Source organism: Meriones unguiculatus, chromosome 11 (genome assembly GCF_030254825.1).
Source record: "Meriones unguiculatus strain TT.TT164.6M chromosome 11, Bangor_MerUng_6.1, whole genome shotgun sequence".
NCBI classification, from domain to species: domain Eukaryota; kingdom Metazoa; phylum Chordata; class Mammalia; order Rodentia; family Muridae; genus Meriones; species Meriones unguiculatus.
Window position 1 is genome coordinate 47686185 of NC_083359.1, and position 27725 is coordinate 47713909.

Here is a 27725-nt window from a genome sequence, read left to right on the forward strand (position 1 = left end):
CCCGCCGAGCCAGGGGGCGGGACCGCGGGAGGCCGACGGGGACCCCAGCCGCTGCCGCTGCCCTGTGGCACTCAGCAAAGTTCAAGGGCGCTGGAAGTCTTCTGCTGGAGTTCTCATCTCTGTCACCCCTCTTCTCTTGACTTCAGGGTGAGGAACCTTTGATTCCCCTTTTCTTCCTAGCACCCACCTGTCTCTCTTACTAATTTAGCTGGTTGTTAATCTCTCCTGCCTCAGTTTCCCATGATGGAAACTGAAGGCATGGTGGGACCTTGCCCTAAGGCCTAAAAGCCATACATACACAGTGCCTGGCTCATGGTGGGGGGGGGGGAATAGATGCCAGCCAAGCCATAACTGAAAAATTTAGAGTTCCTCCCTGAGGTAAATCCACCGTTAGGAGCAATCTTAAGAGTTTTCCATGTCTGGCCAGGCTTATAATCTTAACTATTGAGAAGTCTGAGATGGAGGATCCAAATTCAAGGCCCACCTGGGCCACAGAATGAGTTCAAAGCCATCCCTTGATACTTGGTAGGAGCCTGACTCAAAACTTAAAAAGAAGGCCAAGGATGAGACTCCATGTTCCCATGTTTGCCTGGCATGCACAGACACATGGGTTTCACCTCAATACCCCCCATTCCTCCTTTCCTCCTTGCAACCTCCCCAAACTAATACCCATACATCCCCTCTTAAATATCACTTCCACGTCTTTGAACTTCCATCCTGGGAATTTATTGTTCCTGAGAATGGCCAAAAGACCCACAAATACCTTCTCATCTCCTCAGTCTCCACCTGAAAATCGGCAGACAGGCCGGAAGGCTATGGAAGTAAGCCAGTGGCCCGAGCCCCATCCTGTGTTGAAGGGGATGTTTTACAGTTGAAGATATCCAGACACAGGGCCCAGCACAATACAAACTTGTAATTTTACAGGATTGTATTACTTGTACAACCCAAAAATAAAAGGCAACTGGCTTTTTCCTGTAGCGACAAATGGGAACTCACACACAGTTGTGGTCTCCATTGGGCATTGCGTTCTCTCTCTCTCTTAAAGCATTTTTAAAAGCTGTGTGTGTGTGCATCTGGAAAACCAACTTTGCAGAGCTGGTTTTCTCCTTCCTCCTTGCTGCTGCCTCTGGGGATCACCAGGCTCGCACAGCCAGTGCCTTTACCTGCTGAGCCATCTTGCTGGTTCACTTATTTCTCTGTGTTCAGTAGTTTTGTTGCATCTATTTATCTATCCATTCACTGTGTGTGGAAGGCACACATGGAGATCAGAGAGACCCTTCCACTGTGCAGATCCTAATGCTAGAACTTGGGTCCTCAAATTTAGTGGCCTCAAATTTAGGGTCCTCTGTTCCTGTTGCAGTGATAAACACCAGGAACAAAACAACTTAAAAGGACTGATTTCACCTTGCACTTCAGGAAACAGTTCATCGTTCAGGGCAGGGGCAGGGACAGAGGCAGAGACTCTGGAGGAACACTGCTTACGGGATTGCTTGCCCTGGCTTGCTCAATTACCTATGGAGTCCAGACCCACACACCAGCCCACGGATGGCTGTGTCCACAGCAGTGGTCACGGAAATGTATCACCAACATGCTCACAGACTAATCTGATGGAGGCAATGGCTCAATCGCTGTTCCCTTTGGGTTGCTGTCAAGTTGACAGCTGAGCTAACAATGACATCCATCTTGCTGGCCCCTGATTTATTTATTTTTTTATTATTTTGTTTGTTTGTTTATTGAGACAAGGTTTTTTATATAACCCAGGATGCCCTTAAACTCTCAACCCTTCTGCCTCTCAACCTTCCAAGTGCTAAGGTAACAGATCTGCATGGCAAATACCACCCCCAGCCACACATACAACCACCCCAAGCCAGGCTGCTGGGTTTTAATGTTCATGGGCATCGCTTTAAAATTCAGTTGCAGAGCTCTGTAGAGGGAAGCTCTCACTGGGTCTAAGTCAGAGATTCCTTGGGGGACATGAGAGCTCCCCCACCCAGCCTGAAGGGTCACTCCCCCAGGCCTCCAGCTAATGCAGTTGGTCTAGGATCTCCCTTGCATGGGAAAGGCCAATGAAGGCTCATCCCCAAGCAAGAGAGTCATTTCACTGAGGACAGGAGACGCTACTTTGAGCTAAGGCCTCTGTGTCCCATAGTCATCTGGAAAACAGAAAACCCAAAGGCTTTGCCAGAAGGGAGAGTTCTGGTGCCTACTATCATTTTCTAAGCATTAGCCATGTGTTAAACTTTATCAACATTAGCTTGTAATTGTTGTTATTGAGACAAGGTTTCATGTAACCCAGGCTGGCCACCAACTTGTTACTAAATATCCAAGGATAACCTTGAACTTCTGATCCCCCTGTCCAGAGTGCCAGAATGACAGGTGTGCACCGCCATCAGCTTCTGTGGTGCAAGGGATGGAACCCAGGGCTTCTGGATTAGGCAAGCACTGTACTGACCGTTAGGTCCCTTGTTTGACAAACATTAGCTGTCGTGCAACACTGCAGCCCTGAAAACGACAAGCTCCTTTTATCCACAAAGAAACTGAGACTCGGGCATCTGTGAAAGGGCCCTGCACAAAGGCCCTATAGGAATGACAAAGTGTTTATTTGAATATATTCATTCGAAAGGAAGCCCAGTGTTGCCAAACAGGAAGCCAGTGCCATCCTCCAAAAGTAGAAGATAAACTCACAAATATAAACACCACCAAAGTAAAAGAGTTAGCAAACTGTGGCCAGATGGTGTTGACTGAAAGAGCTACAAGCCCAAGGTTAAGGTCTACTGCAAAGGATGATGGAAGGCAGTGACAGCAGGAGCTGTCAGCTAGAGGAGCGCTCAGGCAGAATCCCTGCAAAGGACCAATATTTCTCCCAGGGAGGGAAAGCTGGGCATGGCCTCCTCCATCTTCTCTGGGGCCTCTTGCTGATGGGTGTGTCCTGAATTGAGAAGAACTAGAACAGAACGGAAGAAAGGAATGGGCGGATTGAGTCTCTCTTCTCTAGACCTGCGCAGGAGCCCCGCCCACCTGTTCCCTTCACCAGCCACTTTCTCTTTATACTGCTTTCTCCAGGGCATGGAGGCAGAAGCTTGTCTTACTCCTGGCATTTCAGTAATGAACTTGAGACTCCCACATGGTTTGTGAGGGAGAGGGGCGGTGTGTTCCATAGAGTTCTCACTCCCAAAACTTTGGTGCCACAGCTCACATGCCCACTCTAGCTGCCCTGGGTGGGCGGGGCACATTCTCCCACAAGCTGGAACTGAACCATGTGACTTACTTCAGCCAATGAGCAATTAACAACAAGGCACTTGTGAAAGCTGGAAAACCTTTGGGCAGTAGACAGTTCCTGTAACATTTTTGCCATTTCCATGAGTAAAATAGCGTTCTGGTATCCACCTGCACCCCCAAAAATCTGCTTGGAGCAGAGCTACAATGAGTAGGTTACAGAATTTCCCCCTGAGGCCCAGAGCTGCTGAGAGGTGGGTGAGTTACTCATGCCCATTTCTGTATACCACTCTGGCCTCTTGGCTACTTGTCAAAGGCTGGTTACTAACAGGATCATTTTTCTTGGAGACAGGGTGACTGAAGACATGGAAAGTCGTGGAGAAAGACGACATGAGGGGTTAGCTCAGTTTGGAGAAACAGAGGGCCTATAGATACGGCTCAGGGTTAAGACACTTAAGCCACAATCATGGGACCTGGCAGATCCCAGCAGCCATGTAACAAGCTGGGCATTCTTGGAAACACCTATAACTCAGAGCAGAACAGAGACAGGAAGATTGCTGGAGAGCACTGCCTTCTAACCTAGAGAAAGTCATATTCAGGGAGAGACCTTGCCTCAAAGGGATAGGTGAAGAGTGATAGAGGAGGACATCTGACACCCTCTTCTGGCCCCCATATGTGTACTTGCACAATGTGCGCATACACAGACATAGATACACACACACACACACCTCACATATTTTCTTCTTAAAGACAGAGACCAGTTGGGCTTGGTGGTTGATGCCTTACATCCCAGAACCTCAAGAGGCAGAGGTAAACAGATCTCCATGACTTTGCAGATAGCCTGATCTACATAGCATGTTCCAGGCCAGCCTACATAGTAAGACCCTATGTCAAAAGCGAGAAGGAGAGAGAGCACTGGAGAGAGAGCACTGGCCGTGTTCCAGCTGATGCAGTTCACAGTCCTGTCAGTTTCTTGTTGATGTTCCTGTTGATTCTTCTTTATTTTCAAAAAGAATGAGCAGAGCTAACCAAGCATGGGGAAGATCTGATCAATGCCTTAAGGAGCCTGTATTTGTCACTTGTCTCATGGCTGTAACAATACTTGACAGAACAGCTTGAGGAAAGAAATGGTTGTTTTGGTTCCCAGTGTGAGGGCACAGTTCATTTCGGCAGGGGAGTCATGGGCAACAGGAATGTGAGGCAGCTGCTCATGCTGAATCCAGTCAGGAAGCAAGAAGAGGTGGTGCTGGGCCTTAGCTCAGTCTCCTCTTTATTCCGTTCACTCTTTATTCAGCCTGGGATCCCAGCCCATTGGGAGGTACTGCCTACATTCAAATGTGGGTTTTCCCACTTCAGTTAACTCAGTCTAGAAAGTCCTGGACAGACATGCCCAGAGGTTTGTATCCTAGATGATTCTGGATGCTGTCAAGTTGGTAACCGACATGAACCATCACGCAGGCCAACAGAATAGCTCTTGAAGACAGCCTGAGTTCTTGTCAAAAAGGATGGCAATTTTAATGTAATAGTGATTTGGGCTCATAATGTCATTAGGGAATAATGAAAGATGAGTGTGGTTTAAGCACCATGGTTGGGGAGCTGAGTCCTCACAGATGCGGGTGTGTGGGGAGGTATTAACTTCCATTCAGGGACCATTCCTTTGGAGAACAGGTTGGTGCCTATGCTTTTGTGCTGACTTCTAGTGCCCGAGTGCCTTGTACTCATGTGCTTTCCCTCCTTGTGCATTCATCTTCCCCAACATCAGACTGGATAGTATGACTTACTTATAGTGAGTGTACTGGATGTGATGGGTGTCACTTGACTAAGTTGTGAAACACTGTAGCATCTGTCTCACCAGCCAACTCTTGCCTTCCAGGCTTGCATGCTTCTTTGTGGTTAGCTAGCTTATTAGTGATCTCATTGGTAAAGACTGATGGATGCCTCGACCAACACCTAAGCAAGAACTGAAACCTTCAGCCCACCCATCCACCCCTTTTTGTTTGTTTTTCGAGACATGGTTTTTTTCGTGTAGCCCCAGCTGTCCTGGAACTCCTTGTAGACCAGGCTGCAGAGATTCTCCTGCCCCTGCCTCTCCAGCACAAATATTAAAGGCATGTGCCACCACTGCCCAGCCAGCCTGTCCCATTAAAGGACCACAATGCCCCAACATTATGGGAACTTTGAAGTGAATCCTTCCCCAGCTGAAACTTCAGCTAAGACTCCAGCTGTGGCCAACATCTTGATGGAACCCTTGTGAGAAACTGAGGTAGAGGGCTTAGCCAAATCCTGCTCATACTCAGGATCCCCTCAAACTGTGAGATCTGAACAGATGTTGCTTGGGGGTGCAATTGTAACAATTGATGCAATAATGGGACAATTTGTTACACAGCATAGGTAACATCAGATCTGGAGGCAGAGTTCTAGTTGATGCTTTTGCACCCATTAGCAGAAGCACGATGGTGTACCCCACTCCCAATGGCTTACAGGTGTCTGTATGTCTTGCATGTGTCATGTGTCCATCACAGATTGAATGAGACACATGGTTCGTGTCATCTTTACTTGGGAACAAAGGCTAGTTGTGTCCATTACTTTTCTCTTTGCTGTAACAAAATACCCGACAAAGCATAGACAAGGGTTTATTTGGCTCATGGTCTGAGGATGCAGTCCTCCATGGCTGCAGCACTAGCTGGCTGTGGGTCACATTGCATCCACAGTCTGGAATGAGAGTCTGGAATGAGAGTGATAAGGCTGGTTCCCAGCACCCGTTTCCCTTTTTAAGCGGCCGTGGGACTTTAAGATGACATTTCCTCCGCCACACGGCACAGATCTCCTGAGAGCTGGGCACCATGGCAGTTTGTTTCATCCCACATTGGCTTTACCTTGGCTTTCCATGCTTTGGTTACAGGAGCAGAGCAAATGCCTTCTAAGCTTCCTAAACATTCCCACTTTTGGCTACTCTCCCAGAGATAGAGGAGGGTCCTCAGATGAGGAATTCCCCCCAAAATCTGGAGAGTGGTCAGCACTTCAGAGGTGGAGACAGGAAGATAAGAAATTCAAAGTTCTCTTTGTCTCTGCAGTAAGTCTGAAGCCAGCCTGTGCTGCATCAAACCTGGCCTCAAAAACCAAGCCAACACCACAAAACGCCAAGGCCCAGCCTTCTCGGTGTGGTTCAGCTAGTTGCCGATTAGCATGTGAAAAACTGTAGGCAGGGCCCTGCCAAGTCCTGCTGTACATAGATTCTGTGCTACGCTGTCTTGAGACCCTTTCCTCCTTCTCACTCACCTACCTCTGCCATCTCTGAGAGGTGGGTTGCAAACAATGGTTCCCAGCAGAGACTAGAAGATACAAGTCCCCCTAGGCTTCAAGCTGTGAGTTCTGGGTCTCATGGATTCTGCCTGTGAGTTGGGCAAGGGGCCATACCTACAAGAGGTGATTTTTCTGTCTAACAGAATGGCAGAAATACCCATAACCCATCTTTGTGAAGCTTCTTGCAAATAAGGGAACCAATTAAGAGATGGGCTGCCACCTTCCTGCTCTGGCCCCTTTCCTCTGGTGGCTTGCACTTACTTATTATAGATTTATGTGCCTGGAGATCCAGAAACTACCTTCCTGGTCCCCCTCAGAACACAGCACCCTACATCGTCAGGACTCTAATTTTTGTTTGCTTGGGGGGTTATTCTTGTTTGTTTGTTTGGTTGGTTGGTTGGTTGGCTTGAGTGGGGACTCGCATAGCCCAGGTTGGCTTCTAACTCCCTGCATAACCAAGGTTGATGTTGAGCTTCTCATCATCTTGCCTCTCCCTCTGAGTGCTGGGGTTGCAGGCATTTTCATCAGTATACACAGTCTGTGTGGTGCTGGGTATGGAACCAGGGTCTTGTGTATTCTAGTAAAGCACTGTACCATCTGAGTGACAGCCTCTCTCCCCAAACATCAGCACTTCAGGAACCATGCTGGGAGGGATTCTAGAGCTGGCAGTGGAGGAGGGCCTTTCTTGGGATGGGAAGACTGTCAAGGTTTGGCTTTGACTGGTTGCCTTGTAATTTCCCACCCCCATAAAGTTCAGAAATTGAACGAGAAAGATTAATGGTATGACATTTTCTGCTTGACTTATGACAAAGAAGTCTGATAATTTTCAAAGACAATGCTCTTAGAACTTCCCAGCCCCTGGAGACAGACATAGCCTCAACGCATGCTGCTTTGGGCTGGCTCGTGTCTTCTAACGTTTATAACAGTAAGTGATTCAGGACATATGTTTGCTGTGAAACACAAACCGTGCATCCAGGGCTTTCCCACTGTGCCTGAAACACCTGTTGCTCTGCCTCTGGCTCCCACATTTATCAGGATCTTTGACACCATAGGGCCAGAGCTCATCCTTTTCCCTGATTTCAAGTTCTCTGAAGTAGAGAGGACACCAGGAAGCAAGAAGTGGGCCTAGGGTATTCTATTCTCCACCACCAACCTCATCATGGCCCAAACATCTGGAGACCAGGATGGCTTATGGGAGAGAGCCCCACTGTATCCTCAGCCCAGTGAGAAGGCTGTTTCTTTGAGAAAGATCCGAGTAAAGCACGGTGTTGAAAATTCCTAGGGGGGAGAAAGCCTAGGCTGGGAACATGGCTCATCAGTAGAGTGTTTTGTCTAGCTTTTCTAGTTGGAGCTCCACACCCCTTTAGCTGTGTGTTGTAGTACATGCCTGTAATCTTAGGAGGTGGAGTCAGTAGGATAAGAAATCCATGAACATTTTCACCTACATAGAGTCTGAGTGCAGCCTAGGATCTGGGATAAATGAGACCCCGTCAAAAGACAAAGAAATGTCCTTATCACTAATGTTCCAGGGGTGGGCAGTCACATCTAAACATCTTTGGTACCATCATGAATGTACTTCCTTCAGCCTGGGAGAGCATCTTTGTGTTCTGTAACTATTTCTAATTTTTCAAAACAAAATCCTTCCCCTCTGTCAAACAATGTCTCAAGGGAACGATATTTCCTCCCAGTCATTCACTAAACCTATACTTAATTTGACCTTCCGTGCACCAGACACTGAGCCCTGGCATTACAGCAGAGAATAAATGTGTCACCACATTTATTTTATGGAATGTGGTAACCAATGCTGGAAAGTTCTACTTGTCACCTTGCTTCATTCCCCAACAGAAAAAAACACCTCTTGAGAACAGAGGCCTTGTTTATTTTTTTCACCCCTTAGTCACCAACATCTCATTCATAGTGGGCATCAAGGTCCCTTTCATCTTTGGGCAGAAGGATGATGGATGGATGAAACAATGATGAATGGTGGACCAATGGTGGATGCATGATGAATAGATGATGGATGATGGATGGATAGATAGATAGATAGATAGATAGATAGATAGATGGATAGGTAAATAGATGACTGATAGATGAGTGGACAGATGGGGGATGGATGGATGGATGGATGGATGGATGGATTTCAAGTTTTGGGGAATATGTGATTGTTTTAAAATATATCTTCATGTTGTCTGACACTCAGCCTATTGAGAGGTGTGCCATCAGTTGGCATGTGGTCCACCAATAGAATATGGTGGTTATGACCATGTGGTTCTCCAGGACTGAATCATAGGCAGTGGAGTAGGCTGATCTAGTTCTCTGGAGGACTGCTTACTAGGTACCTACCTTTTGGCACCAAGACAGGTCTGAGACTCAGACAAGGGCCCCTCTCCTGCCTTCATAGCTAGACCCTTCATTGGACCACAGGTGTCCAGGGAAACAGATGTGTAGTCACCCCAGAGGTAACTACACATGCCTCAGCCACATACTATGAAAGAAGGGTGCCCAGCAGTCTGTGGGACTGCACTGAGGGGATTTCACTCCCTGTGTCAGCTACTTGTCTCACTTCTGTGCTTAAATACCTGACAAAGGTATTAAGAAGAAAAGGGTTGTTTGGGCTCACAGTCTGAGGAGAGTGTCTGTCCTGACAGGAAAGTCATGGCAGCGGGAACTTGAGGCAGCTTGCCATGTGGCATCTGTAGCCAAGAAGACAAAGGAGTGCTGGTGCTCAGCTGGCTTTCTCCTTCATTCAGTCCAGAACCCCAGCCCACAGAATGGTGCCAACCAGATTTAGGGTGGGTTCCCCAAACCCCCCTCCACCTAACCCTCCCCCTACTAACCCAATCTGACAGTCCCACACAGACATGCTCAAATGGTTTTCTCCTAGATGATTCCAGATCCTGTAAAACTGACAGTCAATAGTAACTGTCACACACACCCCCATGTCTGGGAGTGCTCCCTCAAGGAAGTTAGGTCTGACATCTGACAGGCAAGTGGGAGTTGGTGAAGCAAACAAGAGTCTGTGAGTGCAAAAGCCTTGTGGGAAAGTGTGGAAGAGCAACCAGAAAGGGCAGAGCAAAAATGGGGTTGGAGAGATGAGAGAAGGGAGGGTGAGCAGCTGGTCCAAGGGTGATGGATCTTCACTGACTTGCTATATAGACAGGACTAGGGAGGGTAAGACTGGGCTCAGATGGAGAAATCTGGATGTGTGAACAATGGCAATCCAGATTTCGAGATCCAGTCACACTTTAGTTTCCTTGGTTAGGTTTGGTTTGGTTTGGTTTGGTTTGGTTTGGTTTGGTTACGGCAGCCTATCATGTAGTCCAGGCTGGCCTCCTACTCACCGTGTAGCTGACAGTAACACTGAACTTCTGATCCTGCTGCCTCCACCTCCCAAATGTTGGGGTTACAGACAATATCACCACATCGGGTTTATGTGGTGCTAGGGATTGAACTCAGCGCCACCTGTATCTGAGCAAACACTGCACCAGCTACATCCTTACCCCCACTCACACTTTGGAATGATTCAGGGTCTGGAACTTAAAGTTCCCAGTGACAGGGATGTCTAGAGAGAATGATATTCTTTACAGGGGTCAGGTACAATGGACACTTCTCTGGGGCAAATCTGAAGGCATGGCTCTCTTTTGGGCATGTCTGATGGTGCAGGATGCTTCTTGGATGCAGGTCTGGAGACTCAGTGGCTCAGCCGAGGCTCTAACAGATGGATTCTCTGAACAACCATATATTGAGGAATACTTTGATAGTGGGTTAGGTGACAAGAGCATCCAGGGTGCAGGGTGTCTCCCTTCAACAGCTGATCACGTGAGAAACTCATGTATTCACTCCTTCCATCTAGATTCCAAAGGGAAGCTTAAGGGAGCTTATGATCAAAAGCGCAGGCACAATAGAGTGGACACAAAGGGAACACAACCTGAATAGAAGGAAGAGGAAGGAAAACATAAGCTCTAGGCACTACGAATGCACCTGTGATCATCATTCACATGTTGTGTGAATATCTTGAGCTTGTTTCCAAGGATGCCCACATGTCTATCAGCCTATGTGTGCAGCCATGTGTGAACAAGTGTGCATGCAGAGGACAGAGATCAATATCTGCTGTCTCCTTCAGTCACTCTCTACCTTATGTTGAATCAGAATCTGCATTTTAGTAAAATCTTCAGATGGCTAGTGTGTATACAAAGGCTTGAGAAGTACTGCAAATAAATATTCATGTATCCAATATCCAGTTAGGGCTTTTTATGGTCTCTGTGAGTGTGTATGTGTGCCTGCAGATGCCTGAAGCAAAAATTACAGCCTGTTGTAAGCTCACTGATGTGGGTGAGCTAGGAACTGAACTCAGGTCCTCTGGAGGAGCAGAAAGTACTCTTAACTGCAGAGCCATTTCTCCAGCCCACCACTACCAACTTTTGTTTTGAGACAGGATCTTCTCCAGGCTGTCTTCAAATTCACAAGGTAGTTGAGGATAACCTTAAATTTCTGATTCTCCTGTTTCCATCCATCAAGGGCTGATATCGGTGTGAGTCACCAACATGCATTTTTCTATCACTGGGGATTGAACCCATGGCTTCTAGCACACTAAGACTCAACCAACTTAGTCACATTCCCAACTGACTAGTTTTTGAAACAGAGTCTCTCTATGTCTCTCAGGCTGGCCTGGAGCTCCCAATATAGCCCAAATTAGCCTCAAATTCATGGTCCTCCTCATCTCCACTTTTTGCATGCTGGAACCACAGGCATGTACGGCACACCCTACCTAACAGCCCCTCCAAAACCCTGCTTTGTTTTGCTGCTGGGAGCACAACGATGAAAGAAAACAATTTAATCTCTGACCTTGTGGAAGGTGCAGTCAGGCAAGGGAGCTTGGGCAAAATACGTAAAGAAATAAACATATATACAAGAGCAAGAATGATTTGTGTTAAAGGTTATATGATAAACATTGCATGATAAACAATAGATGGAGGAGGGATTCGTAGTAGATAGACAGCTGCAAGGTTAAAGGAAAAGATTCCTGTTGTTTAGGGAAGGTGGAAGGCCTCCGGAAGGCAAACTGGATGAACACTTACATGGAAAGAACAAGCCCAGAGACAGGGCTCCACTTGCTGAAGGTGCAGGGCAGAGGGCAGTGTGCGAGCCATGTGCTTGAGTGCTCCTAGCATGCTCTGGCAGCTTTGTGGGATGCTCTGGAAGGAGCTGCCAGCCTCAGTGCAGAAGCTGGCTGGCCAGCAGCCTCCGGATGGAATTGGAGCTCATTGTTTTGCTCTGGCTGTATTTACTTTTCCTATTTCCTCCCATTCAGGCTGATTTCTATGTGGGACCATGATGAAAGTTTCATGTCAGGTTAGCGGTAGAGCATAGGCAAGGCTCAGTGCTTTCGATAAAGAACAGAAGATGGCCCATTTTAAAGTAATGTTTTTTACATTAAAAACGTAAGCTGGGGCTGGAGAGATGGCTCTGTGGTTAAGAGCCCTTGCTGCTCGTATGGTTGTGTTCTTAGCACCCGCTTAGGGTGTCTTACCTATAAAGCCAGGAACTGATGCCCCCTTCTGGTCTCTGTGGGCACCTGCACATCACACACAAACACACACACACACAAACAAACAAACAAACAAACAAAAAATATATTTATATATATATAAATCAGATTTTAGGGAGGAAAGGCTGTTTTGCTTTGGTTTTCCTCGGTACTGGGTGGTGTTTTGAGACATTACCTCATGTAGTCCAGGCTGGCCTTGAAGCTGGTATGCTTCCCAGGATGACCTTGAATCCTGATTATCCTGCCTCCACCTCTTGAGTGCTGGGATTTTAATTTATCCACTCAACTACCTTGTTTTATTGGCTTTGAACTTACTACTTAGCTCATGCTGGCTCTGAGCTCTCAACTTCCTGAGTATGGGAATTAAAGAAATAGTTTTATTTTTCCAATGATATAGAACCAAGCATCAGCTTTTTTTTTATTTTTATTATTACTATATATATATAGTAATATGTATATTACTATATATAGTAATAGTAATTTTGTAATAGTAATATATATATTACTATTACAATATATATATATATATATATTTTGTAAAGAGATGGAGAGCAAAAACCTTACTTGGAGCCTCATAGCTTTAGCCACACAAGCTATAAAGAAATGGGGTGGTTATGATCTAATTAAAGTATTTATAGGGCCTGAGGATGTAGTTCATTTGGTAGCATGTTTGCTTAGCGTGCAGGAAGTCATGGGTTTGATCCCCAGCACTGCATCAAGCAGTGGTGGTACACACTGATAGCGGCGCATCTTAGTTATCTTTCTATTGTTGAGACACCATCACAAGGCAACTTATAAAAGGGAGCACTTCATTGGGCTTATGGTCCAGGGGATTAGAGTCCATGGTGGCAAAGCGAAACCATGGTGGCAGGAACAGCTGAGAGCTCACATCTTGATCCTCAACCGGGAGGCAGAGGGCACACTGGGAAGGGCTCAAGACTTCTGACACTCTGGATCATAGAGATCCCCAGAGCAGCTATCTAGTTCAGCCACAGCAGAGAGGTCTGCTTTCATCTGAGATCCTGTCTCAACAGGTAGACTGGAAAGTGATCAGGAAGACACCTGAAGTGAACCTTCGGCCTCCACACATATGCATGCACACTACACATGGGCTCACACAGTGCACACGAGCCTTCCACACACATGTACAGACAGCGACCACGAAGATGGTACTGAGATGGGTATATTCAAGGGTCCTCTTCTAAATACATCCTAAGAACTTAGGCTAAACCACAGAGGAATGAGACAGGAACCTCGGGGCACTTCCCATGCAGAGCCTCTGTTGATCCTGTCGTTTCACAGAGGCGAAAGAGAGAGAAGATTCCCCAGGGGATACTAGGGCTTCTTCAATTCCCCTCTTCCTCTTTCAGGATGTGTCTAGTAATGGTCTGTATAATATAACCAAGACTGAAGGGAAGGACCATCGGTAGACATGGGGGGGGACTCAGGAAGCCCCCTTAAGCTCAGACCTCCTCTTCATACTGTGCTCCCCTTTCCCCTCTTAGGCTTTACAGAGACTATTCCTTTGACTCCTCAAGCTATTTACTGTTCTGTTAGCTGCAAGGCAGCCACTAATACCTTAGCTAGAAACATTCTTACAGCTTGACTTTTTTTTTTTTTAAAGAGGATCTCACTATGTAGCCATGGCTGGCTTAGAATGCACTGTGAATGAGGATGGCCTTAAACTCACAGTTATTCACCTGCCTCTGCTTCTCAAGTGCTGAGATTATAGAGGCATGGGCCACTACGCCTAGCCTTACTAGATTTATCTATGAGGGAGGTGGGAGGACAACTTGCAGAAATATGCTCTTTCCTTCCACTATATGGGTTGTGTGTGGGCGGGGGGGACTGAACAGGCTTAGTGGCAAGTGTTTTATCCATTGAGGCATCTTGTTGGTCCACCGTCAATGTGTGTTCAGGGAAGAGAAACTTAGCAAGTACATGCAGGAGCCATGTAGTCCTCTGTTGCCCTAAGCTCCTCCACTTAATGAATGAAATGTAAACACTTTCTAGATACTCAGTACCTACACACCCAAGTTCTTCTATCTTCACAGTAGCACTAGGAAGTAGATACTATGATCTGAGGGAACCAGGATTCAGACAAGTTAATTAAATGCATAGTAAGAGTCAGGACTTGAAGGCTGTGGCCCCCACATACCTAATGACTACGCCCAGCTCTCTGATCCCCTTTTGGGGATCCATTCCTCATCGGCCTCCAGGTTCGTTTCTCTTAACCCAGCTCCTGCCTGTCCAGCCCCAAACACCTGACTTCACCTTCTACCAAAAGGACACTGCTGTTGGGAAACGCTCTGAGAGTGATTTTGTTCCTGGCACCTCCCTGGGTTAGGAAGAATGCCAGGATTCTGTGGGAGCTCTGCAGTGGATGACCCCAATCCAAGAATCAGTCCTGACAAGAGCCAGAGACAGGACAGGAGGCACTGTCCACACTGAGGGCTCCCCTCTCCAGACTGAGTGTCACAGTTCCCTGGCTTCTACTCTCACCAGCCCACACCCTACACTTACCCAACCAGTCAGGCCACACCACCCACAAGTCAGCCTGATCCACGGGCACAAGGCATGACCCAGCTTGTCTGATACCTAAGCCAGTTGCCGCTCCCTGCCCTTCTCCTCCCAGGGCCTCCAGCTTCAGATCTGCAAGGAAGGGCACACTTGCCCATGCAGGGCAGTGCTCTTCATGCCTCAGAAAAACAGGCTCCGTTCTGAAAGCACTGATCAGGGCAAAGTGTGGCTGATCAGAATCTATGCACTCTTGCTATGATGGAAGTCAATGAACCATCCCACACAGAAGGCAGAACATTAGGCTTTCTTCTCTGCTGCAGAACAGGATAGTGAACTCCCTTGCTGCCACTCTAACATACATATACAGTCTCTGCCCATTCCATCATCCCTTCCTTCCTTTATTTATACAGACTCCCACCCCCATATCAGCCAAATGCCAGGAGCTCTCCAGCACTGGGAGGCAACAGAAGGCAAAACTCTCAGAGAAGGACTCTCATGGTATCTATGTCTGTGCTGGACAATTTTTTGTCAACTTGATACAAACTAAAGTCATCTGAGAGGAGGGAACCTCAATTGAGGAAATGCCTCTATAAGATGGGGCTGTAGGCAAGCCTGTAGGACATTTTCTTAATTAGTGATTGATGGGGGAGGGCCCAGCTTCCTGGGGATGGCGCCACCCTGGGCTGGTGGCAGAAGAAAGCAGGCTGAGTAAGCAGCACCCCTCCATGGCCTCTGCATCAGCTCCTGCCTCCAGGGTCCTGCCCTATTTGAGTTTCTGTCCTGACTTCCTTTGATGATGAACTGTGATGTGGAAGTGTAAACCAAATAAACCCTTTCCTACCCTGATTTCTTTGGTCATGGTTTTCACCACAGCAATAGTAACCCTAACTAGGACAATGTCAAACAAGAGGGGTCACTCAGCATAGCCAGGGAGATGGATCAGTGGGAAAGGTTCTTGATGCCAAGCCTGATGCCCTGTGTTTGATCCTCTCAAGTACCCACATGGTGGAAAGAGAAAATTGAGTTCTACAAATTGTCCTCTGACCTCATGAACCATGGTGTACACAACTATACATACAAAGAAAGTTATTTTATTTTATTTTTGGAGACAGAATATCACTATGTAGACTAGACTGGTCTGGAACTCACAGAAACCCTCCTGCCTCTATCTCCTGAGTACAACACCACACCCAGCCGGTAAACAAATTTTTAAATCATTCAGCAAAGTAAGCTAGGCTGACTTGAATGAAATCCAGCTGAGGCTATGGTTATCCTGACCTACACAGCCTTTCTAGGACACCTGCAATCTGCAATGTCAAAAAGCCACTGCAAAATGGAACTTTTTCCTGCTGTTCCTGGACAGAACAGCATGTGCAAATGTCCTGGGGTAAGAAATGTTCTGCCTAGTACAGAACAAAACCCGAGAGTGTCAGAAAGGACAATGACAGGGAAAGTAGGTGGAAGTAGAAAAGGCCTGAAGGGAATGCCCTCCACAGACAGCCCCACCCAGTGCCTGGCAGGCCTGGCGGGGGGGGGGGGGGGGCTGATGCCAGGTGTGGTCTTCCCTCTCTCCTGGTTTCCTGGCACTGCTTGAAGAGTCCATCTGTTCTGGAGAGTAGTGGGGAGATGAAGGGCCCCACTGGACAGACTCCCAGATCTGCATGCGGTGACCAAAAGGTAGTCCCCAAACGAGACTGAGCCTCAGAGGGCTGAACAGGACAAAGGCAGGTCCACAGATGGGTATGATGCCTCCATTTGGACCTCATCCTGGGGTCAGATCCCACTCTCAGCCATCGCCCCTCCTCCACCCCACTAACTTCTGGGACAGCTGTGTGTGCCAGCTGTTTGTCACTCAGGAGACTCGCAACCCCATTCTGTTAACTGGTAGATGGGGAAACGGATGCAGGCTGTGAGCTAGAGTTCTTGAGGGGTACTTACTGCCCTCATGTGGGTGTGGCCTCGTGTAATGAAACATCTTTTCTCTCTCTCTTCCCATTCAAGTTAGAGTAAGCCTAAGACCCTGCTCTCCCCACAGGGAGCTGCGGATGGAGCGTGTGACCTTGCACAGGTGGTTTAGCCTCTCTGTGCCGTCACCTTCTCGCCCGTAAGATGGGAATATTCCCAACTAGCTCACAATTAGGCCCACGGCCACGAAACATTTACAAACAAATAGAATTGTTACAGATCACGTTCAGAACAGTGACATAATTTCTAAACCCCGACAGCACCATGCATTTCTGTTGTTAAACTAATCTCTCCATTTCTCTTTTTTTTTTTCATTTATTCATTCATTCGTTTGTTCATCAACAAACACTAACTGAGCTCAGCCAGGCCCAGAAGAGGAAAGACCTGGGGTACCCAGGGGAGCATTTAAGCAGGACACCCTGATAACCTCAGTGGCAGATCACTGTTCACCGGCCAGCAGTAGCTCCGGAGCTCCCAAGCTCCTCATAGCCCAGCGGTTCTGGGCATGTAACTGCAGCCAGCCCAGCCAGAGCTGCCCCACCTGGAAGTCCAGGCCAAGACCAGCAGGGCTCCGCCAGGCCTGCCAGAGCCCTCCCTTAACCCTACGGGCTGGCCCCCTTCCCACCTCCGGGGAGGGCCCAGGGCAGAAATCCGGCCCTGCCCACCTGGCTGTGACCCGATAACCCCTGTGAAGGGGAAGCTGTTTGTTTGGAAGGAAACCTCGCAGAGTGAGTGCGGCTGAACATCAAATGGACTGTGCTGGGGGCACAACGCCCAGGCCTGTCCTGAGGAGAGCCTTCAGGGGCCACACAGCTCTGACTTCCGCCACAGACACTCAGGTGCTGGGTGCTTCCCTCCCCAGTCCAGCCAGGGCTTTGGGGCGCGCCGGACCGCTCCAGACCATGGTCCTTCACAACCCTTATAAGAAAGAGAGCATGGCCAGGCATACCTGTAAGCTCAGCACTGTCAGGGTGACGGTGGCAGTGGAGGTGAAACCCACCTGATGTTCCCAGGGCTGGAGAGTCAGCCGTTCTAGCCAAAATGTCCAGCTCTCAAATAAATAAGGTGGAGTAGTGATTGAGGAGGCACCCCAGTGTCAATCTCTGGCTGCCACTCATACCCACACAGGTAGGGGCAAACAAACACACACACACACACACACATGAACTCAGACTGGCCTTGAACTCACTCTATAACTAAGGATTACCTTGAACTTTTAATCCTCCTGCCTCCATCTTTCAAGTGGCTGGATTACAGATATGTGCTTGCCTACCTTTCTCCTCCTCCTTCTCTTCCTTCTCTCCTCTTCCTCCTTTCTTTTTCTTTTTTTTTTTTTGTCATTTTTGTCAGTATGTATGGTAGTTCAGGCTAGCTTAAAATCCATAGCAATCCTTCTACCTCAGCCTCCCATGTGCTGGAATTATAGGCATGCATCACCATGCCGGGCTTTCTCATGCCACTTCCTTGCTCCCAGTCTACAGGAGTTGGTGATTTTAACTCCCTGGATGCACACTGGTACCTGGGATGCAGCTGCCAGAGTGTTGCCTCTGGCCACTCCCCTCAGGCCCTGGGGAGGAGTGCTGGGTCATGAGCTCCCCATGGTCTTATGGGAGCCACATTCTTGCCTGGCCACTTTAGGGACTTTCCTGATTCACAGTTGTCAGACACCGGGATGGCTTTGTGATAAACCCTGCCCAGACTCCACCTTAAAGTAATGGAGCCTGGACTGCTGAGGCTCCCTGCTACTTTTTCCTGGAGTGTCCCAGGTGTTCCCCAAGGGTGAGCACAGTGGAAGAACTTCATACTCCAGTCTCCCAGGTATGCAAACAGGGAAAGAAGGTAGGTAATTTGTCTAGGGTCTTGGGGCCAGCTACTGGACATGCAGAATTCAAAGTCAAGATCTCAGATCCCAGGCCAGCTCAACCCTGGGGGTAGGGTATCAGACGAGGGCAGAGTGAACATGGGGGTGCAGCTGTTAGTTGGGGAGATGGAACTGTGAGAAGGTGCTCCCCACCCCCACTGACAGCCGGTGTAATCCCAAGAGTGGGTGGAGCTTGTAGGTAGGGTGGAGGTGGGGCTCCAGAGCAGAATGTTTTAGCGGGAAGCAGAGTTTGGGTGGTTAGAAGGGAGGATGGTTGGAGAGCTGTTGGTCTCGTGTACATATCAGACAGGAAGAATAAGGTTAGGAGACATGTGGTACCATTCCTGGGGATGGGTCTCAGTTGGCAGAGTGCGGGCCTAGCATGCACAAGGCCTGAGCTCTGCAGAAACTGGGCATGGGGCACACACTTGGGAACCCAGGACTCTGGAGGTAGAGGCAGGAGAATCAGAAGTTCTTGCTCATCCGTATGGAGCTCAAGAGTAGCCTGGACTACATCAGCCACCATCTTAAACACAGCAAACATGAGATCTGTGATTCAGAAAGTTAATGAAAATACATTGTTTGCTCTCTCTCTCTCTCTTTCTTCTTGTCTCTCTTTCTTTGCTTTGTCTCTTCATTAGTGCTGGAGATTGAGCCCAGGGCCTTGCATATCCCAGACCAGGGCTCTGCTATGCTCTTGGCTTTCTCCCCCACTCTGTCTCTCTCTCTCTCTCTCTCTTTTTTTTTTTAACTTTGCTAAGATACTTGGGCTGGTCTTGAGTTCCTTTTGTAGTCCAGGCAAGCTCTGACCTTTGAGCCATAGCTCTGTTCGGCACAGCTCATTCCTGCTGCATGCTGAGAGAGCGGGGGTTATCTGTCTCGACAAAACTGGTGAGTCTGCAAAATAAATGGCTATATTTTGCCATTCTGATATATACATGCCCTTCAAAATATAGGATAGAATATAAACTATTTTGTGTATTGATTAAGTAAATTTGGAGAGGAGAGGCTGATGTCTTCTCTGGCTGGTGCACAGAGAACAATGAGAGACAGGCTCATCACAGTGTAGAGGGTTGGGCGTGGCAACTGTGTGATACTGGAGGCTGAGGTAGGAAAGCCGAGAGCTAGAGGCTAGCCTGGGCTATATGTGCGAAAAAGGCTTGCCTGGACTATATATGTGAACAGTGTTCACATAGAAAGAAAGAAGGGGAGGGGCCAGAGAGGGGAAAGGAAGGGAGGAAGGAAGGGAGAGAGAGAGAGAGAGAGAGAGAGAGAGAGAGAGAGAGAGTATGAGAATGAAGAAGGGCTCTGGACTCTTTGAAGATGGTAGGTTACATAAGAAGGAATTCTAGAAGGTTCCCGAAGGGTGGCTCCCACTGAAACGGAGTGAGAAAGTAGTCCTCAACCAATAACTGTAGTGAATAGAGATTTTCCAACAACATAATGATTGGCCTCTTCCTCCTCCTCCTCCTCCTCCTCCTCCTCCTCTTCCTCCTTCTCCTCCTCCTCTTCTTCTTCTTCTTCTTTTTCTTCTTCGTTTTAATTGAGAATTGAATCTAGGGCCTTGCATGTGTTGGGCAAGGACTCTGCCAGTGACCTGTGACCCCAGCCCTCTTTTGTATTTTTCTTTTCCTTTGGGGACAGAGTCTCATTAAGTTGTCCATTCTGGCTTTGAGTTTACTCTGCAGTTCTCACAGGCCTTGAAATTGTCATCTTGCCACTTCCCAGAGGCAAGAATGATGAGTCTGTGCCATCAGTCTAGGCTCTAATGACAGTTTTTTTGGAAGCAGGCTCTGTTCCCAGATCCATGGGCTAGGGGACACCGTGGGGAGGCTCTAAGAGAAGAGCCAAACCCACCAGGCACAGCCCTTGAACTCCAGGCTAACATCAGTGTTGTATAGTGCTGCCATTTGTGGGACTTGTTAGGCAACAACAGGCACCCTTGTAACAGCTGAAGAGGGCTGCAGGGTCATGACCCTCAGACCTCAAGAGCAAAGTCCTCCATCTACCCAGAGAAGTTGAATATCTCCCAAACCACAAAAAGCTGAAGCAGGTGAGGCAGACAGACCTGCCTAGGGGACAGCTGCATCTGAGAGCCCTCTTCAGCTCATAGCATGCAGACAGGGTTCTGTAGGCAGGGGGTGAGGAATGAAGAAAGACACAGACCATTCCATAAGTAATACTATGTACAAGTGGAAGGCAAGACCCAGCATTCCCTGGAAATGAAGGGTTCTTTTGTGCAAAGTGTGGAGAATAAGCTGTGACCTAAATTACGTTTTATGGTATGAGGCAGTGGCTTTCAAGCTGTGCCTTGCCTTTAGTGACTCCATTTTCCACAGTAGCATTTGACTTGAGGCAAGATAATTGTGCATCTTGTTTGTGCACACAGATACCACCATCACCTGTCCGGCACCTCCCATGGGGCACTGTTGTATGACACGGCTGGGGAGACATGAAAAATGTCTACTCACCCTAGATAGAGAACTGGTGACAGAACGAAGTAAGGACACCACCAAAGCCCAATGTCATGAACCAATTAATTTTATTGGGGTTACTTATTGGAGCAGAAATGACACAAAGGCAGCTGCATCATCAAACACCTCATAAACTAGAAATCTGGAGCATTCTGCACCATCTTTCGGGCAGCTCCAAAGTTGAAGAGCATCTGTATTGGTTTGAATGAAAATGGCTCCCAAAGACGCATTGTGAGTAGCACTGTTAGGAGGTATGGCTTTGCTGGAGGAAGTGTGTCACAGGCTGCCTGGCTGCCCGCTGCCTGCCCAGTCCAGATGCAGAACTCTCAGTTACCTCTTCAGCACCATGCCTGCCTGCATGCTGCCATGCTTCTCACCATGAAGATAATGGACTAACCTCTGAATGTAAACAAGCCCCAATTAAATGTTTTCCTTTATAAGAGTGATCATGGTGCTTTTCACACAATATATTCTCTAACTTAGCACCAATCCAACTCGGCTGGCCTTACTGCTTATACACACTTGAAGAGGGAGGGACCTAGTGATTCTGGTCAGTTTCAGGGGCTTTCTGAAGCCTTTGAGTTGTTTACTTCCTGAGCTCAACAAGCTTCCCTGCAAAATGGGATGTTTTACCACCCTTCAGAGCAGTGTTTTTTCAACCTTCCTAATGCTACAACCTTCAGTACAGTTACTCATGTTGCTATGACCCCTAACCATAAAATTATTTTCATTACTACTTCATAACTATAATTTTGATACTGTTATGAATTATAATGTAAAATTGTTTTCCAGTGGGCTTAGGTGACCCCTGTGAAAGGGTTGTTCATCCCCAAAGGGGTTGTGATCTACAGGTTGAGGACAGCTGTTTCAGAACATTCTTTGTTCTGAATGTTCTTCTTTGAGATAGGAGTCTTCTTTGATATAGAGGGTTTTGTCACATAGGGAACTGTTACATTTTGGTGTTTTCTTTTTTAATCTATTTTATTGGATTCTTATACCTTTACCTCTCTTCCAATCCTATTCCACCCTAATTTCTTCCAACCCTCTAACACTAGGTAGGAGAGAAAGAAGGTTAGAGGGAAAAGGGGGTGTAGCCCTCTATAGGCTTCCTGCTGATTAGGGACATAAAGTTCCTTGAGGCAAGTCTAATCTTCATCATCAGAATACCCAGCAGTCCAGCAAACCAGCAATCCAGTAACAGCAAACACAACAGCAAATGCAGCAGCAAGCACAGCAGCAGAACCAACCAGCAGCTGTAGGAGCAGCAGCAGCCTCTCCTCCTTCTCCACCTTCTCCTTTTCTTCCTCTTCCTTCCCCTTCTTCAGAGCACTCCCAACTCCATCCGTCTCAGGGCTCTGGCATTTATACCTTCTTCAGAATCCTCAGAATTAAACTATCTGCAGCTGGAAAAGATGACACCTCTGCTAGTGCATGAGGCAAATCATGAGGCTGTGAAGCAGCTCTTTCCCCACACCTGGGATTAAAACAAAAATATAACAAACTGGGTTTTGAAAACAAACAAACAAACAAACAAACAAACAAACAGAATTCTCACTACTGGCACAAACTGAAAGTCTATTCCAAAAGTAGAAGGAGGACAAAGTGGATGCGTAGCATATCGGTCCAAGGACGTATTAAAACCCTCTCAGGGCTGGCAAGATGATGGCTCAGTGGGAAAAGACATTTGCCACCAAGCCTAAAACCTGAGTTCAGTCCCAGGACTTACACTGTGGAAGGAGAAGACTGGTAAGAAAGGTAGACTGATTATTAATATATAATATTAATTTATAATAATTATTAAGTTGACAGTTATTCCTTAACCTGCTATTTATAAAATATAGACACAGAAACCTGTTAGATTTTTGATAAGCCTTAATACACTGGGGCTGGACAGATATTAACCCACTAAGCTATCTTGTCTACTTCCCAGGCAAAATCCCAATAAATATTTGCACATGTTTGCATTTGGGCTGCTCCTCTCATCATGCCAATCCTCATGCAAGCTTCTTCATGTTAACCCATGGTGACTTGCTCCTTTCTTCCTCCTTCCTCTCTCCTGTGGCCTCTCTGCCACCCCCAGCCCTTGAACCTTGGCTCTGCCTGCCTCTCTTCTGTCCAGTCCAGGCTGTAGGAAACTTTATTTAGCCAATCAGGGATAGTCTGGGAGGCAAAGTTTACACAACATCATTTTGGATATGTGAGAATTCGCTCACAGAACAGTAAGGTGGGTGGGACAAGCAATTAGTGTTTGACTAATAAAAGCTCAGATCAACCCAACACAGAAACAATTCAGAAAATTTTTAAAAATTAAAATAAAACTTTGTTGGAAAAACCAATCCTGGGTACCTATTGAACACCTGAGTCTGACGATGTTAGTTCATTCAGTTGTCCCTGGGAACCAGGGACCGTCCTCCCTCTACTCCCCCCCTCCCCCGTGATGTACTCTCTACTGTCCCTGGGGCTTTGGCTCTGCAAGTTCCTCTGGTTGAATTGCCTGTGTCTGTCTGCAGTCCATCTGGACCTGGGCCCACATGTTCCCTCAGCAATCCGACAGTTCTGTGAGCCTCCAGCAGCTCTCCAGCCAGGTTCATTGTTATCTTTAATCGCTTGGTGACTCTTTTTGAGTTTTTATCTGATTTTATTTTATTTAAGACAGGGTCTTGTATAGTTCAGGCTGACCTCAAACACAGTTTGTATCAAAGGATGACACTGAATTTATGATCTTCCTGCCTCCAAGACCTGGGTACAGTACTAGATTACAGGTGTGTGCCACTGCACCCAGTTTTCACAGTAGTAGGGATGGAATCCAGGATGTCATGCACGATGGGCAAGCACCTTACCAGTGAGCCACACCCAAGTTCTGCAGCTGCTCTATCATCGGCAACATCTTCTGTCTCTGCCTCAATTCAATACATTCTAACACTGCGGAAAGACACAGATATGTCTGCTTCCAGCACAGAGCAGACACTTAATTCTCTTCTGGGGTATCTCCTGTGTGTTCCGGCCCAGGATCCTTGGCTCCACTGAGCATGCCTGGGATTCCCAGGACTTCATGAGGGACACACCCACACCATGACCCTTGGGGGAAACTTTGGTAGGTGTCCAGTACTTTTCAAGGTCTGCGAGTCAAAAGGAAAAAGACAAGGCTAGTGACCCAGACCCGCTACAAACATCCCTGGAAACTGCTTCCTGTTGGAAAGTTCCGCAGTTCAGAGTTTGTTAGACAATTTGTCAGGAATGGCAGGGACCCGCTTTCCTGTATTTAATTTTAGTTCTTCATGAAGTAGTACTTCCTTACTAGGCAACCGTCAGTGGCACCTGAATCATCAGTGCAACAGCCAATCCCAACAAAGGTGTCCACTACAGCAGCCAATCACAGTGGAAGCTGCCCCCCCTCATTCTTTCTCTTGCATTCTCTCTCACCTTCCTTCCTTCCTTCCTTTCTTTTTTTCTTTTGAGCCAGAATTCAGCCAGCCTAGGCTGGCCTGGAACTCACAACCAATCCCTCTGCTTCAGCCTCCTAAGTCATGATCCTCCATACCCAGCTGACATGAAGGTTCCTAAGCATTTGTTCTCTGGGTCTACTCGCCTCTCTCCATAAAATGAAGAACAACAAAGAGACAGACAAAGACGCAGACGGGTGCATGAGTGCATGGCTGCTATAAGGTCCAGCTGCATGCCCACTGGCCAAGTGTTGGAGTAGAGGTTTCCGTTGGCACCAAGGCAAAGGCCTACTGTACAGGCCGTTGTGTCCCCAACTGTTCCCTGACCCCACAGTAAAAATCCAAGGCTGGGAATCAGGAATGGGAATGTCCTTGGACCACAAAGCCACTGAGGTAGGCCGGCAGAAGTGAAGACTCACCCTGTACCTGGGCCTTTTCTTGCTCAGGATCCCCTCACTGGGGGAGGGGGACGATTTGCTTCACTCAAGGCCACACCTGTCACCACCCTGCCACTTTGGCCTACACTTCTCTGAAGATGTTTGTCTTGTTCATGGTGCAGATTCCAGCTGGAGAGGAATGCACTCTAAGAGCAAGGGGCAGCGTCAAGGGCCCCAAGACCGTGGACCCCGCCTGGGAACAGCTGGCCTCAGAAAGCCAGGCATGAGGTGATGATAGGGGTGGAGTGATGATTCTGCCCAGCCCGGCATTCAAGAGACAGCAGCTCAAGTTGCCTGGCCTTATCTCTCCCAGGTCCCATGAAGCCCAAAAGGAAGGGAGTGGAGAATGGGGGAAGGAGGTAGAAGTGCCTCTACTCCATGAAGATAGGCCCATCCAGTGCCACAGAGCTTCAGGGCTAGAATGCAGGAATGCCTCGGCCCATGGTCTTACACACAGTAGGGTGCCTTGCTACACAGTAGGCACTGAGAATATTTGCTGAGGACGTGTACAGTCCCCAGCAGGCCTTGGCTAGACTCCCAACCAACCCCGCCCACTCCCCAGCCTCATCTCAGGCTTGCATTGTTACCATTCCTCCAGGTTTGGAATGTCTCTGCTTGCAGTCAGTGTCAGCGCGTTCTGAGGACACCCAGATCCAGGGCGCTGCTGGGGTCTTGGGAAGGACACAAGGCTCATCCAAAGGACTAGCTCACACCTAGGCCTCCTAACCTCCTCAGTGTCTGCAGGAGAGAACCCCAATAGGGCCTGGTATACCCTGAGCCTGGAACCCCATGATTAGCTGGGGGTGGGCAGCAGAAGCAGGAGTCCCTGGAAGCTACAGCCTCCCATCCTCTTCCCTTCATCTGCTCTCTCTGCTTACTTAGGCCGACCCGCCTCTTGCATGATGTCTCAGCTTTGTGTGATGGTGATGTGTTTGATCTTTCTTCTGTTTCAGGCTGTGTTGCCTTTGGTGGAGTCCCTCAACCTCTCTGTGCTTTTGTTTCCTCATGTGTAGATCGGAGACTCAGGAGCATGTCCTAAATCTGCAGCCACTCATCTTGGAAGCATATTTCCGTCTCTGAGGATTTCCCTGGGAGACTGTCATGTAACCTCTTACTTGCTGATGTAGAAGAATTCAGAACTCAATTTCTCAGCCCAACTGCTCGTACTGTCTTGTCCTTTGGTGAATATTATAGCAGAGACAGCTGGAACTTTGGGAATAGTGACAGCTGAGCTCACACAACTGAAGGGACAGTAGCATGTTTGCTAAACATTCCCCAAAACATAGCTATCTCCCATGTGCATCCTTATCTCTGAACCCTGAATTATGTTGTGCGTGTGTGGTTGTGCATATACACTCCCATTCTTGTATCAAAGTAAACAACAACAGCAGCCTGACCACAGAGAAAGAGGATCCAGAAGTCCTGAAGAGACCAGATAGGATAGGGTCAGATAGTAGGGGAGGAGGACAACCCCTCTCAGTGGACTAGGGGTAGGACATGGGGAGAGGAGTGAGAAAGGGTGGGACTGGGAGAAGATGAGGGAGGGGTCTACAGCTGGGATATGAAGTGAATTAATTGTAATAATAATAATAAGGAAAAAATAAAATAAAATCTTCTATTGGTAAAAAAAAAAAAAAAAAAAACAACAACAGGAACCTAGGGAGATGGCACAGTGGGTAGTGTTCTCAGAGGAATTGAGTTTGGACTCATGTAAAAAGGTGTGTACGGTGGTACAGGACTGTAGTCTCAGCACCAACAGGTGGAGACAGGAGCGGCTAGGCTCCAAGCCAATCAGTGAGCTTCAGGTTCCATGAGACACCTATTTCCAATAAATAAATAAATGAATATATTTTAAAAAATGGAGGGACTGGAGAGATGGCTCAGTGATTAAAATCACCTGCTGTTCTTGCAGAAAACCTGAATTTAGTTTGCAGCACCCACATGGTGGCTTCTGGCCATTTGTAACTCCAGTTTTAGGGGATCCAACATCCAGCATCCTCTTCTGGCCTCCCTGCGGTGGTTTGAATGTGAATTGCTCCCATAGGCTTGTATGTTTAAATACTCAGCTAGTGGAACTATTTGGAAAGGATTAGGAGGTGTGGCCTTGTTGGAAGAAGTGTGTCACTGGGAGCAGGCTTTGAGGTCTCAAAAGTTCACACCAGCCTTTGTCTCTCTCTGTATCTGTCCACTACCTACAAATCAAGCTGTAGCTCTCAACTACTTCTCCAACACCCTGCCTGCCTGCTGTCATGTTCCCAGCCATGATGACAATGGACCAACCCTGTGAGACTGTAAGAAAGCCCCAATTAAATGTTTTCTTCTCTAAGTTGCCTTGGTTACGGTTTCTCTTCACAGCAATAGAACAGTGACTAAGACAACATGCAGACATGCAGACACTCAAACACATAAATTCTTTTTAAAAAGTAAAGTGTAATAAAGGAAGACATGCAGTATTCATTTCTTGCCTTTGCAGATGCATATATGAGCAAAGATATCCACATATCAGCACGCACACACATGCATACACAACACACACATCCACAGCATATAGATGCACCTACATACATCTTTCTGTGTATATGTGTGTTTGTGAATATATCACGCAGCAATGAGATCAGCCGAGGGCCTGGGGACTCCCAGGGGAGCTGGCTGGGAGGGAGTCGGGAGAACCGCAGCTGCACCTTGGCAGCCTCTGCTGGTGGTCAGAACACCCCTTAGAGGCTGCAGACTGGTTGTCCCCACCATGTCAGAAACTAAAGCGCCCACACACGTGCTTTAGTGACCGGGCATCCTCAAAGGCTTTGCTACAGAGTCATTTATTTCGTGGTTTTGATCCTCCTAATGAGCTCTCCTAGAGGATCATGGGAAAAAATATTCTAAACCGGTGATTCAGTCCACCATGATTTGGGAGGGACGAAGAGTCACTTTACCTCATGAATATGCTACCCACCTAATAAA

At 47.6% G+C, this 27725-nt stretch overlaps 1 long non-coding RNA gene across 1 annotated transcript; it reads left to right on the top strand.

The window, feature by feature from the left end:
* The first annotated feature begins 19 nt into the window (after positions 1-19).
* Positions 20-27066, top strand: LOC132646348 (uncharacterized). Its single transcript, XR_009584532.1, has 3 exons — positions 20-147; positions 24890-24995; positions 25781-27066. It is a non-coding gene; the product is annotated as an uncharacterized LOC132646348 (long non-coding RNA).
* The last annotated feature ends 659 nt before the right edge of the window (positions 27067-27725 follow it).